This window comes from Pongo abelii, chromosome 7 (genome assembly GCF_028885655.2).
Source record: "Pongo abelii isolate AG06213 chromosome 7, NHGRI_mPonAbe1-v2.0_pri, whole genome shotgun sequence".
Taxonomy (NCBI): Eukaryota; Metazoa; Chordata; class Mammalia; order Primates; family Hominidae; genus Pongo; species Pongo abelii.
Window position 1 is genome coordinate 1,381,745 of NC_071992.2, and position 13,099 is coordinate 1,394,843.

Here is a 13,099-nt window from a genome sequence, read left to right on the forward strand (position 1 = left end):
TCTCAGTTCTGCAGAGCTGGTTAGAGTGGAGGCTGGGTCTCAGTTCTACAGAGGCTGGTTAGAGTGGAGGCTGGGTCTTCATTCTACAGAGGCTGGTTAGAGTGGAGGCTGGGTCTCAGTTCCGTAGAGGCTGGTTAGAGTGGAGGCTGGGTCTCAGATCTGCAGAGGCTGGTTAGAGTGGAGGCTGGGTCTCAATACCGTAGAGGCTGGTTAGAGTGGAGGCTGGGTCTCAGTTCTGTAGAGGCTGGTTAGAGTGGAGGCTGGGTGTCAGTTCCACAGAGGCTGGTTAGGGTGGAGGCTGGGTCTCAGTTCCATAGAGCCTGGTTAGGGTGGAGGCTGTGTCTCAGTTCTGCAGAGGCTGGTTAGAGTGGAGGCTGGGTCTCAGTTCTGCAGAGGCTGGTTAGAGTGGAGGCTGGGTCTCAGTTCTGCAGAGGCTGGTTAGAGTGGAGGCTGGGTCTCAGTTCTGCAGAGCTTGGTTGGGATGAGAAATTGGGTTTCAGTTCCACCAAAGTTGGTTAGGGTGGGAGGTGGGGTCTCAGTTCCGCACATGTTGGTCAGGGTAAGAAGCAGGGCCTTCATTCTGTTAGGTTATGCAGGCAAGGCCATGACATCTCCTCCACACTGTGATGGGCTCAGCATCCAGCTCATAGTAGCTGGAACAGTCAGTATTTCTGTCTTGGGGATTATTTGTCTAAGGGACTGGGGCTGAGGAGGGATCTGCAGACTTCTAAACCTGACCGCATCATCCTCCCCACGCGTCCTGCTGGCAGGAGACCACCGTTCAATATTTGACCACTTAATATTTGGTGAAATTCCATGCAAATTACTAAACTCAAGTTGCCTCTGCGTGAGGTGTTTTCTGAGTCCTGCAGCTCCTCCCCACACCTCCCCACATACCCCAGCCACTGCATCGGCACCTCTCCTCAGGTCAGGCAAGCTGCGGCCACAGTTTCCATTCTGATGCCCAAGACACAGCTGGGACAGAACACATACTTAAAGACACTTAAGTGAACAGGTACAAAGATGAATGACCCTTCTTCATTTTGTGGACACTGCAGACCCTGTTCACATACAGCCGGTATCGACATGGATTCAGAAATCATTTTCCTAGAAACATTGCTAGGTAACTGCGGGAGAAGGGACCTTCCTATAAATGCACTGGAGTTTGTTGAAAATGTAAATACGAATTTTATCTCCTAACACCAGGGAGAGATGTTTCACTAGGGTGTTGATTATGATTTGCAAATGAAATGGACAAAATTCAGATTCTGTAAACAGAACCTTAGTGGGGCACCCTATTCCTCCATCCAAATAGATCCATGTTTCTAAAAGTGTGGTCTGGCCACATAGACCACCAGGAATGGAATCACCTAGAATGTTTATTTAAAATTTGGATTTGGGGCTGACCCCGCCCTTCTAAATTCCATCTCCGGGGATGCGATCTAGGAATCAACATTACATGCAAACAAGAAGGAGACTGTGATCCAGGAATCTACATGACATGCAAGCACACAGGAGACTGTGATCCAGGAATCTACATGACATGCAAGCACACAGGAGACTGTGATCCAGGAATCTACATGACATGCAAGCACGCGGGAGACCGTGATCCAGGAATCTACATGACATGCAAGCACGCAGGAGACCGTGATCCAGGAATCTACATGACATGCAAGCACGCGGGAGACCGTGATCCAGGAATCTACATGACATGCAAGCACGCGGGAGACCGTGATCCAGGAATCTATATTACATGCAAGCACGCGGGAGACCATGATCCAGGAATCTACATGACATGCAAGCACGCGGGAGACCGTGATCCAGGAATCTACATGACATGCAAGCACGCGGGAGACCATGATCCAGGAATCTACATGACATGCAAGCACGCGGGAGACTGTGATCCAGGAATCTACATGACATGCAGGCACGCGGGAGACCGTGATCCAGGAATCTATATGACATGCAAGCACACAGAAGACTGTGATCCAGATTGGGATTTGCAAAACCATCCAATGAATGTTTTCTTGTTGCTCCGACACCAGCCTTTAAATGTAAACTGACAACAGTCAAAAATATTTATGAAGAAAAAAGCAATGTACTTGTTAAAAAAAAAAAACTCAAACATAAATGGCTTAGATATAAATAATAATGAAGATACCACAGGCAGAATCATAGCTTCTCTGTGATAGGCCGGGCGTTAGAATCGCTGAGCTTAGCATCTGTCAGGAGCTGCTGCAGAAAAGGTCCAATGTTTTGCGTCATGTGTGGAGTACTTGGGGTGTAACAGGATAAAGATAGTGCAGTCGCTTTGTTGTTAGAAGCAACAGCACCAGAAGCCAGGCGGGACACACCACCCTGCAGCCAGCCTCGGTGCCCTCAGCTCACCTGACCTCATCGGCCCCTGAGGACGCAGGCCAGGCACCATCATTGCTTCCACTGCCGAAAGAGGAAACAGTGGGTGAACAACATCTGTGACTTACCCAGGTTCATACAGTGAGGATGGACAGAACCGAATGCAAGCCCCAGACCCGGACCTCCTGACCTCCACTCCTGTGTTCTTGACACAGCTCCCTGCCACTCAGGGGAGTGGACCGATTTGAGCTGAAGATGGTTACATACTTGATTTGCACATCCGTCACCACACAAGTGGATACAGCAGGGCTCTCAGAGCGCGTGCCTCTGAGATGCTTGAGAAGCAAAGCGGCCTCCATATTCCCCTGACGTTTTCTGTTCGTGACTTGAAGGAAGCAGATGATCACAAGAATCTCTGGTGAATGCGTGAATCCAGGGCTCTAGTGAGCATGGCCTGTCCTTTGCGCATGAGCTTTAGAAACGTGCGACATTCTTGTGGGCCTAAGTGCCTCTTTAGGATGAAATCTTTTCAATTAGCAATTCAAAGACTTTTATGCCCTGCTCCTTTCGGTGGTTGTCCCCTCCAGCAAACCTGTGATCCTGCTGATGTTACGTTCCCTGTTATAAGGAAGAAAACAGAGCATGCAGCCTTTGCTAACTGTCCGAGCCCACAGCGTCCGTGACGGGCTGAGAACCGAAGCCTGCAGCTCTCCACTCTGGAAGTAAACTGTTGACTCGTTTCCGTGTTTGTCTGAATTATTAGTTTATCATATAGTTGTAATAATCCATGGCAAATGTTTAAAATATGCCACAAAAGCAACACATGCCAAATTTGGAATCAGAAGGTCTTCAGGCTCAAATCCCAGCTCGAGCTCATGCTGTAGAACCTGTCACCTCTGAGCGAAGACTTTCTCTTCTTGTTAAAGCAAGGTTAATTATAATACCTTCCACAGAGAATCATAACCAGCACCAAATCAGAGGGGAAGAATGAAAGTATTTGTGGAAAATGAATTATTGTTAACTCTGCTGCCCCAGAGCTCCCTCACTGTCCTCCCTTGAGGCCCGAGAGAAAAGACGAACTGAAGGTACCAGTGTGTTTTTTTTGAAAATTTGCTACAAGTCTACATTCTGAGCGTACAGTTCATTTCAACTTTCAGATGACGTAAAGCTAAATAGAGTGCTCTTCGTATCTTATTTTCCTCCTTTATCGAGTTATGATTTAAGTACCATACAATTCATCCACTTGAAGTACAATTCAGTGGTTCTTAGTTTATTTATGGAGTTGCGCGAACATCACTGCAATCCATTTTAGAACATTCACTTCACACCAAAAGGAAACCCTGTACCGTCACTCGCCACTTCCCCTAACTCCTCCAACCCCTGGCAACCACTAACCTGCATTCTCCCTGTCGTGGCCATGGAACCCCACAATACTGTATCTTTGTGTCTGGCTTCTAGCATAACATTTTCAACGTTGATCCACATTGCAGCATGTGTCAGAACTGCAATTATTTTTATGATGGAACCATATTCCATTGTATGGATAGACCACAGTTTATTTACCCATTCATCACGGATGTATACTTAGGTTGTTTCCTTTTGGGGGCTATTATGAATAATTCTGCTATGACCATTATTCTTTTTGTTTTCTGAGATGAGGTCTCACTCTGTTGCCCAGGCTGGAGTGCAGTGGCACAATCTCGGCTCACTACAACCTCCACCCCCTGGGCTCAAGCAATCCTCCCTCCTCAGTGCCCCCAAGTAGCTGGGACCACAGATGTACACCACCACACCCAGCTAAGTTTTTGTATTTTTGTTAGAGATGAGATTTCACCATGTTGCCCAGGCTAGTCTCAAACTCCGAAGCTCAAGAGATCCACCTACCGCAGCCTCCCAAAGTGCTGGGATTACAGGCGTGAGCCACGGCACCCAGCCTCTTGTATGAGTTTTATGTGGGCGCACGTTTTCATTTCTCCTGGGCATATACCAAGGAATGGAGATGCTGGGTCCTTGATAACTCAATGTTTGACCTTTTGAGTAACTCCCAGACTGTTTTTCAAAGTGGCTGTACTACATATAATATTAGATAACATAAATTAGTTGCATATGTAACATTATATTATTGTATTATGTTTTCATATACATATGTTTATATAAAAATTATCCATCATTTTTAAAAATCTGATTTATGTTCTTTAATCTCTAAAGATTTACAGAGACACAATTTTGTAGCAGGAGCAGATTTTTCATCTATCTTAAAATGTGTATGTTCATCAGTATGGATATACTGACACCCATATCCTGGAGGACAAATGATTGGAGGATTTCCATAATGCTCATCACATCTGTTCTGACGTTTAAGTCACTGTCCTTTCTCAAAGGGAATCTAATTTATACTCCTTAGCACAATATTGCTATCTTTTCTTGGAAATACATTTCGCAGTTGAAATATAAAGCAATTTGAGAAAAATAAGATTTTTAGAAAGACATTGGGCCTGTGTAAATATATCCGTTAGAAAATTGACTTCAACTGAAATTTCTGCACTGCGCACCCAGCTCCATGAGGACAAGGGTGATGCCTTCATAAATGATGCCCAGAAAGTATTTGATAGATGAGTAACTCATTTTCTAAATTAACATATTTTGGGAGAGCAGTTTAACAGCAGCAGTAAACGCCCTTTTTCTAGAACCCGTTCTGCCCTGGTTCAGACAGATGTAGGTCTCCATTCTTCTGAATTCATGTGAGCCCTCCATGTTCAGTTCACTCTCACTGGCCTCCTCTGTATATTCTTTTTGGAAAAATCATAGAGAAAGATAAGCAAATTGAGTTTTTTAAAAATAAGCCTCAAAAATGTTGAATGCCAAAGGACTAAATTTCTACCTTTTATTCTAGCTCTATCAACTATTCCCGGTACAAATATCAACAATAAGGCCAGGCTTTGCAATGCGTGACCTGACAGGTCTCAGACTCGGCAGGGTTTTCAGTGAAAATGGGCCTCAGGAGGCCTTCGGCAGAGCCAGGTGGGGGAGGCTGGTTCACTGCAAGTGTATGCGCTGGCTTCAGTGGTGACTGAGTCCTTGTAGCCCAGGGGACATGGTGGATCATCACATACTTCTCATGGGATCCTTCACAAACCCCACCAGTACCTTCAGCAGATGGAGAAATCAGCTCTTCATAGGCAGAAAAAAAATGGATGGCACAGACCTCCGGTCTCCTGAGCATTTGCAGTAGGGCAAGAGAGCATCTATGGGTCCTCTGCAGCCAGAGGGTAAATCTCACCTCAGAACTGCCTCAGTGAATACAGAATCACCAGCTGCATTGGCAGAGACCTCACAGTCAGCACTGCTGGTACCACAGGCAGGACAAGGGGTGCCGAGGTTGGAATATGACCACAGACACCTGGCGGACTGCAGGTGGCCTCTGCCGCAGCTTCCATCAATGGCTTGGACCCCACTTTGTGTTGCCAGCATCACCTCCAGGTGTGGAGAAAACATGACTTACCGGAGGACCTTGTGCCCACACGAGCTCCGGGGACTCTGGGAAAGGAGACCACCCAGGCAGAGCCCCCCATGGCGCAGCCTCTGCCTCTGCAGTGCTGGGCTCCCCAAACCAACAACTACAGCAGCAGAACTGATATGCAGGTTGGCCGAGCCAAGGACAGATGCTCACCCTGGCAACACGATTTTTTTTTAATGTAATAATGGGGAGTTCTGGCTCTGGGATAATAGCTTATATTGAACAAACGCTCATACAGATGACAGCCATGAACTGTGGAACCCACACACACATGCATGCATGTGCACACACATGCACACACATACACACACACACATCCTCCTGTTTGAAAGCAGAGTTGGGCAGGAAGTAGAGACTATTCACATTTTAAAGGAAAGGCACCGCACTCACTCGGGGCTGCCCACGGTCCCGTGAGTTCCCTCTGAGCACCCTCGCTACCTGCCGCAGGAGGGCAGTAGGAACTGGAGCAGAAAGCCGCAGTCTCCTTGGATGTGTCTGTTACAGGATGGGATTTGGGGCTGCCAGAAGAGGTGGGGGTCAGCACAGAAGGGATGGAGCCACAGAGGGAAACCCCAAAGTCTATTAACACTTGGGGACCCCTGAAAAAGTTTAGTTTCCAGCTGCTGACCACCGATGGTGAAGATCAGTCTGGAGGCTGAAGTCCACCAATGCGCAGGCCAGGTAAACCATCTGCAGCCTCCCCAGTCCCACCCTAGCAACGCACGAGCCAAACACCCAAAGCTCAGGAGGATCGGCCACAACCAAAACTAGCACACACTGGTGGAGGGAGCAGGTGCCAGGGTTTCCGCCAGTCGTGTCCTTCATGCCAAAAAGAGGCTGAAGTTGTAGCAACATGAAACCCACATGCAAGGAAAAAACTGATGTGCTCAAAACGAAGCCTGAGAAGACCCCGATGTTAGAATTCACCAGAAAGATCTTTAAAGCAGCCATTGTAAGGTCTTATGAATGATATAAAAATGGCTGTTACAAGGTTAAAGGTCTTAAAGGAAAAGAAGGTCCTAATGCCTGATGAGATGGAGAAATGAAAGCCATGAGAAAGAGCCAAATTGAATTTTCAAGAACAGAAAACCACAATATCTGAAATGAAGAATTTATGGGATGGGTTTAAGAGCGAATTGAGAGAGCAGGAAAAGAGCTTAGTAATTTGAAAATAAAACAGTAGATATTCTCAAATATGAAAAAGTAGAGGTAAGATATTTTAAAAAAGAACAGAGCCTCAGTAATATGTGTAGTAAGAAGAAGTGAAGGGACACACATATAATTAGAGAACCAGGGAGAAAAGTGAGAGAATTTGGCAGAAGTTTTTGAAGAAAAAATGGCCAAATATTTTACAAATTTGGTTTGAAAGAATCCACAGACCCAAAATGCTCAGTGAACTCTAAGAAGATAAATAGAAAAAAAATCATACCTAGCCACAAAATAGTTAAACTGTGGAAAACCAGAGAGAGACAAATCTATAAAGCAACCAAGGAAGGGGTCAAACAGAACACACAGGAATAATTAGAAAATTATGACTGTCTTATTGTCAGAAGCAATGGGAGCCAGAAGACAATGGAATCATATCTTTAAAGTGATCAAAAACGTCTATTGATTCAGAATACTATACCCAGCAAAAATATCTTTTAAAAAATGAGAGCAAAATAAAGACTTTTCAAATAAACAAAAGCTAAGGAATCTATTTTTAACTTAAATACATGTATCCACATGTGGCTACTTCTTTATCTTTCATTTAGTTTCAGGGGTACCTGCACAGATTTGTGATTTAGGTAAACTCATGTCATGTGGGTTTGGTGTAAGATTATTTTGTCATCCAGGTAATAAGCATTGCACCTAATCGGTATTTTTTTCTGATCCTCTCCCTCCTCCTACCCTCCAGGAGGCCCCAGTGTGTGTTGTTCTCCTCTCTGTGTCCATGTGTTCTCATCATTTAGCTCCCACTTATAAGGAAGAACATGCAGTATTTGGTTTTCTGTTCCTGTGTTAGTTTGCTGAGGATAATGGCCTCCAGCTCCATCCATGTTGCTGCAAAGGACATGATCTCATTCTTTTTTATGGCTGCATAGTATTCCGTGGTGTACATGTACCATATTTTCTTTATCCATCTACCATTGATGGGCATTTAGGTTGATTCCACGTTTTTGCTATAGTGAATAGTGCTGCAATGAATGTGCATGTGTTTTAATGGTAGAATGAGTTATATTCCTTTGTATGTACACACAATAATGGGATTGCTGGGTCAAATGGTAGTTCTGTTTTTAGTTCTTTGAGGATTTGCCACTCTGCTTTCCACAATGGTTGAACTACTTTATGCTCCCACCAGCAGTGTATGAGCATTCCCTTTTCTTCACAGCCTTTACTTTTTAGTAATAGCCATTCTGATGGGTGTGAGATGCTATCTTAGTGGGGTTTTGATTTGCATTTCTTTAATGATTCGTGATGTTGAGCATTTTTTCATGTGCTTGTTGGCCACATGTACGTCTTCTTTTGAAAAGTTCCTGTTCGTGTTCTTTGCCCACATTGTTTTTTGCTTGCAAATTTGTTGAAGTTCCTTATAGATGCTGGATATTAGACCTTTGTTGGATGCATAGTTTGCAAATATTTTCTCCCATTTTGTACGTTTTCTGTTTACTCTGTCGATAGTTTCTTTTGCTGTGCAGAAGCTCTTAAGTTTAATTAGATCCCATTATCTACCATAACAGACAGCGCACCTCTAGAGCAACCACTCAAATATTAACGCTATGCCGTACAGCCAACACGAGCTAAAGCTCAATGTTAAAAATATTTGATTAACCCAAAAGAAAGCAAAAAGAAACCAGAGGAACAAATATATGAATAGGACTTATGGAAAACAACAGTAAAATGGTAGGCTTCAACCCAGTCATAATAACAAGTGTACTAAAATAAGTGGAATAAGTAAGTAAAAGGCTACAATTCTAACCCTGGGGAAAAAAAATGTCAACATTAAGGGTTCAACATTTAACTCCCTCCCTAAGATGAGATAAAACACAAGGATGCCAACTCTCAGCTCCTCTACTTAACATTCTAACGGAGGTCCTCGCCAGACGCAGAAGGCAAACAAGAAGAGAAAAAGCACGAGGTTTAAAAGGAAGGAGCTCCTTCCATGTTTATATTCCAGGTTTATTCTTAGATCACATGATTGTTTACATAGAAAACCTAAGGAAACTACAAATCAAATCCTGGAACAGATCATGCCATTCATCAAGGCTAGGACGTGAATGAAATAGGTAGAAATCAATTGCATTTCTGTAGACCCGTAATGAATAATTGGAAAATGCAATTAGTTTTAAACATCTCAACAACATTGTAGAATTGTGGTGCTCTAAGATAGACCATCTAAATAAATCGAGAGCTAGACTGTGATGCATTGGAAGTCTCAGTAATGTGAAGATGTGAAATCTTCCCAGAATGAGGTATGGATTCAGTGCAATCTCAGTAGAATCAATGTGATTCAAGGCAACCTCAGTTTTTAGAGAAACTGACAAGAAGATTCTAAAATGTGTGAAAATGTGAAGAACCTAGAAGTGCCAAAACAGTCTTGATAAAAAAGAACACAGTTGGAGGACTCACGCTATCTGATTTCAAGACTTGCGTTAAATCTAATCAGGACAGTGTGATATTCATGTAAGAATAGAAAAGGGTCTCTCAACCTCAGCACTCTTGATATTTGGGGCCAGACAATTGTCTCTCATTGGGGGGTCTCCGTGCACCTTCAGCATTCTTGATATTTGGGGCCAGATGATTCTCTCTCATTGGGGGCTCTCTGTGCACTGTAGGATCTTTTGGCGGCATCTCTGGCCTCTGTCCAGTAGACACGAGTAGCACCCTCATCTAAATTGTGGCAAACCCAAAATATCTCCAGACATCACCAGATGTCTCTTGAGGGCATAATTGCCCCAGATTAAGAACTACTCAAATAGACAAAATAGATCCGTGTGAGAGAATAGAGACTCCAGCCATCAGAATCTTTAAATTCTGTTCATTAAAAGACACAATTAAGAAAATGGAAAGGCAAGCCATAGAATAAGGGAAATGTCTATCCGACAAAGGGCTTGAATGCAGAATATGTAAAGAACTCCTACAAAACAAGAACGTAAAGACAACCCCACAAAAATGGGCATAAAAGCCGAAGGGTTACTTTGCAAAAGAAGATACACAAATGTCCAATAAGAATGAGTCATCCAGGAGGTGAAAGTTAAAACTTTAAGGGATACACTTCAATTTCACTAGAATGGCCTAAGTTAAAAAGAAAGACAATACAACATGCCCATGAGGATACGGGTGGAGGCCACAGTCAACATCTGTCAAAACTCACTGAGTCCTACAAGTGAGACCTGTGCCTTTCACTGTCTATCAATTTTCTCTCAATTAGTACAATTTAATGGGTACTTATTTTTCTGTTTCATTTCTATGTAAGAAAGAATAATAATTTTTTTTAGTGAGTTTACCTTGTTCTTTTAAAAAAAAATTAAACAGTTGAAATATTTTGTTCAGACCAGTTCTTTCTGAGACATCTACCAAATGCCAAAATCTGGAGTCACAATACAGGTCTCACAAGGACAAGTTAAGCATAGTATGTGTTAACATTAACTAAGTGCTTACTATGTATTATACTTGTATTACATGTAGCATTCTTACCTAATATTCACAGAACTCCATAAGTTATGTCCTGTGACAACTGTCCTCATTGTACGTTGCGTAGATTAAGAGATTTGTCCAAATGACACCGTTGGCGAGCGGTTGAGCCAGGATCTGAACGTGGGCTGTCAGGCATCAACACACGTGCTCCACTGTGCACAGAAACTGCCTTCTGCGCACCATGTTACTTCCAACCTGTAAAGCACATTTCACGGCCAAGCACACTGTTGGCCTCAGCATAGCGTTTCCTGTAGACAGGAAAAATGATCCCAGTCCAGCCTCTTTGAGTGTCTTTCCCATAGTGTCTTATTTTCACCTTCTAAAAATAAATGTCCATGTTGTCTCATCCCCCCATCCAAGAAAACTCACAGCCTTTCTCAAATCGCCTGTCCTCTCTGCTGTTTCCTGACAAATTGTTCAAAAGTTCCACTCATGCATCCATTTTCTTACCTTAACATCTGCAATCTCATTTCTGCACCCAGAGCCACTGAAACTGTCTTTTTTGAAAATGACCCCAGGTTGCTCCATCTGACGGTCTTTCCCCATCTCATTCCACTTGATTTCTCAGCGTCTGCTCTGCGGCCAGGCTCCTCCTGTCCCTCGGGTGCCCAGGAGCCTTCTCCGCCCCACGCCCCTCTCACTTTGCTCCTGGATTCCCTTCGTGGCCCCGCCTCACCCGAGAGGCCTCCTCCACCATTCTGCTGCGTGACACTCACAGCCCGACATCTTCCTCACTTTCACATCTGAAGCACTGAGGTTCACAGCCCTGACCGTCACACTTGCTCTGTTCTTTCACAGACTTCTTGGAAGTGCCGTAGAATCAGCAGGTCCAAATCAAACTCAGGTCAAACCTCCAAAACCTGTTTTTCTTCCTAGCATAGATCTTGCCTTTGTTGGGAGAAGTCTAGGCGCCTTGGAATCATCTCAGCTCTAACACATTCCTCATTCCTGTGGGCTGTGTCCCTAAAATCCAAGCCCTTTGGTGTCTCATGCAAAACCAGCTCAGGTCTGCAGGAGCCTCTCGGGGTGGGTGTCCAGGGCGCCATTTCCTGCATTCAGGCACCTCGTCCTCCAAGCCCCACGCACAGGGACCATCCTGAGCTCCCAGCTCACAAGTCCCTGGTCAAGAACTTGCAGTACTTTTCTTTTGCCTCTGGCATAAACATCAAGCTCTTTGGGGTGTCCCTCACAGTTTCCCACTCTGCTTCCCCAAACTTCTCTCCCAGAATGCCTTTCCCCCTTTACCCTCTGCTCTCCAGACAAACAGTGCTCACTCCCCGCCTCCAAGCTGGCACACACTCTAGATTTCCTTTTAGCATTTTGCATTAAAAAATCTATGTTCCAGTCTTTGTCCCCAACACACTGTTGACTACACGTGTGCTACTCTTGCCATCTTGCAGAGGGCCTTTCTTGCACTTCCAAGCACCCAGACTTACGTGGGAGGTGCACCTTATTGAGATGCCTTCTCCTTGTGTTCTGTTTGGGAAGCCTTTGGTGGCACATCCTTGCAAACCTGCCCAGCCCTGGTTATAGCAAAGGACGGGTAGAGCCAAGTGGATGAGAGCTGGAGGAGGTTGTCCTAGCTGGGTCAGGGTCAGCTGCACTGGGACCAGGGCAGAGGAGAGCCAGAGGAGGTTGTCCACACTGGGTTGGGGTCAGCTGCACCAGGACCAGGGCAGAGGAGGTTGTCCTGGCTGGGTTGGGGTCAGCTGCAGTAGGACCAGGGCAGAGGAGGTTGTCCACACTGGGTTGGGGTCAGCTGCACTGGAACCAGGGCAGAGGAGGTTGTCCTGGCTGGGTTGGGGTCAGCTGCACTGGAACCAGGGCAGAGGAGGTTGTCCACACTGGGTTGGGGTCAGCTGCACTGGGACCAGGGCAGAGGAGGTTGTCCTGGCTGGGTTGGGGTCAGCTGCACTGGAACCAGGGCAGAGGAGGTTGTCCTGGCTGGGTTGGGGTCAGCTGCATTGGGACCAGGGCAGAGGAGGTTGTCCTGGCTGGGTTGGGGTCAGCTGCATTGGGACCAGGGCAGAGGAGGTTGTCCACACTGGGTTGGGGTCAGCTGCACTGGAACCAGGGCAGAGGACGTTGTCCACACTGGGTTGGGGTCAGCTGCACTGGGACCAGGGCAGAGGAGGTTGTCCTGGCTGGGTTGGGGTCAGCTGCACTGGGACCAGGGCAGAGGAGGTTGTCCTGGCTGGGTTGGGGTCAGCTGCATTGGGACCAGGGCAGAGGAGGTTGTCCTGGCTGGGTTGGGGTCAGCTGCACTGGAACCAGGGCAGAGGACGTTGTCCACACTGGGTTGGGGTCAGCTGCACTGGGACCAGGGCAGAGGAGGTTGTCCTGGCTGGGTTGGGGTCAGCTGCATTGGGACCAGGGCAGAGGAGGTTGTCCTGGCTGGGTTGGGGTCAGCTGCACTGGAACCAGGGCAGAGGACGTTGTCCACACTGGGTTGGGTTCAGCTGCACTGGGACCAGGGCAGAGGAGGTTGTCCTGGCTGGGTTGGGGTCAGCTGCATTGGGACCAGGGCAGAGGAGGTTGTCCTGGCTGGGT

At 45.9% G+C, this 13,099-nt stretch overlaps 1 protein-coding gene and 1 long non-coding RNA gene across 4 annotated transcripts in view; one reads left to right on the top strand and one right to left on the bottom strand.

Moving 5' to 3' along the window:
* The window catches only part of LOC134761896 (uncharacterized), a 53,960-nt gene extending 42,597 nt beyond the window's left edge, over window positions 1-11,363 (bottom strand). The window contains exons 1-2 of the long non-coding RNA XR_010141042.1: window positions 11,226-11,363; window positions 10,550-10,744 (exon numbers count right to left, since the gene is read on the bottom strand). This is a non-coding gene — a long non-coding RNA (uncharacterized LOC134761896). The remainder of the gene's footprint in view (window positions 1-10,549; window positions 10,745-11,225) is intronic.
* DLGAP2 (DLG associated protein 2) overlaps window positions 1-13,099 on the top strand; it is an 858,034-nt gene that overhangs the window by 765,024 nt on the left and 79,911 nt on the right. The gene's annotated exons all lie outside the window — the stretch shown is intronic.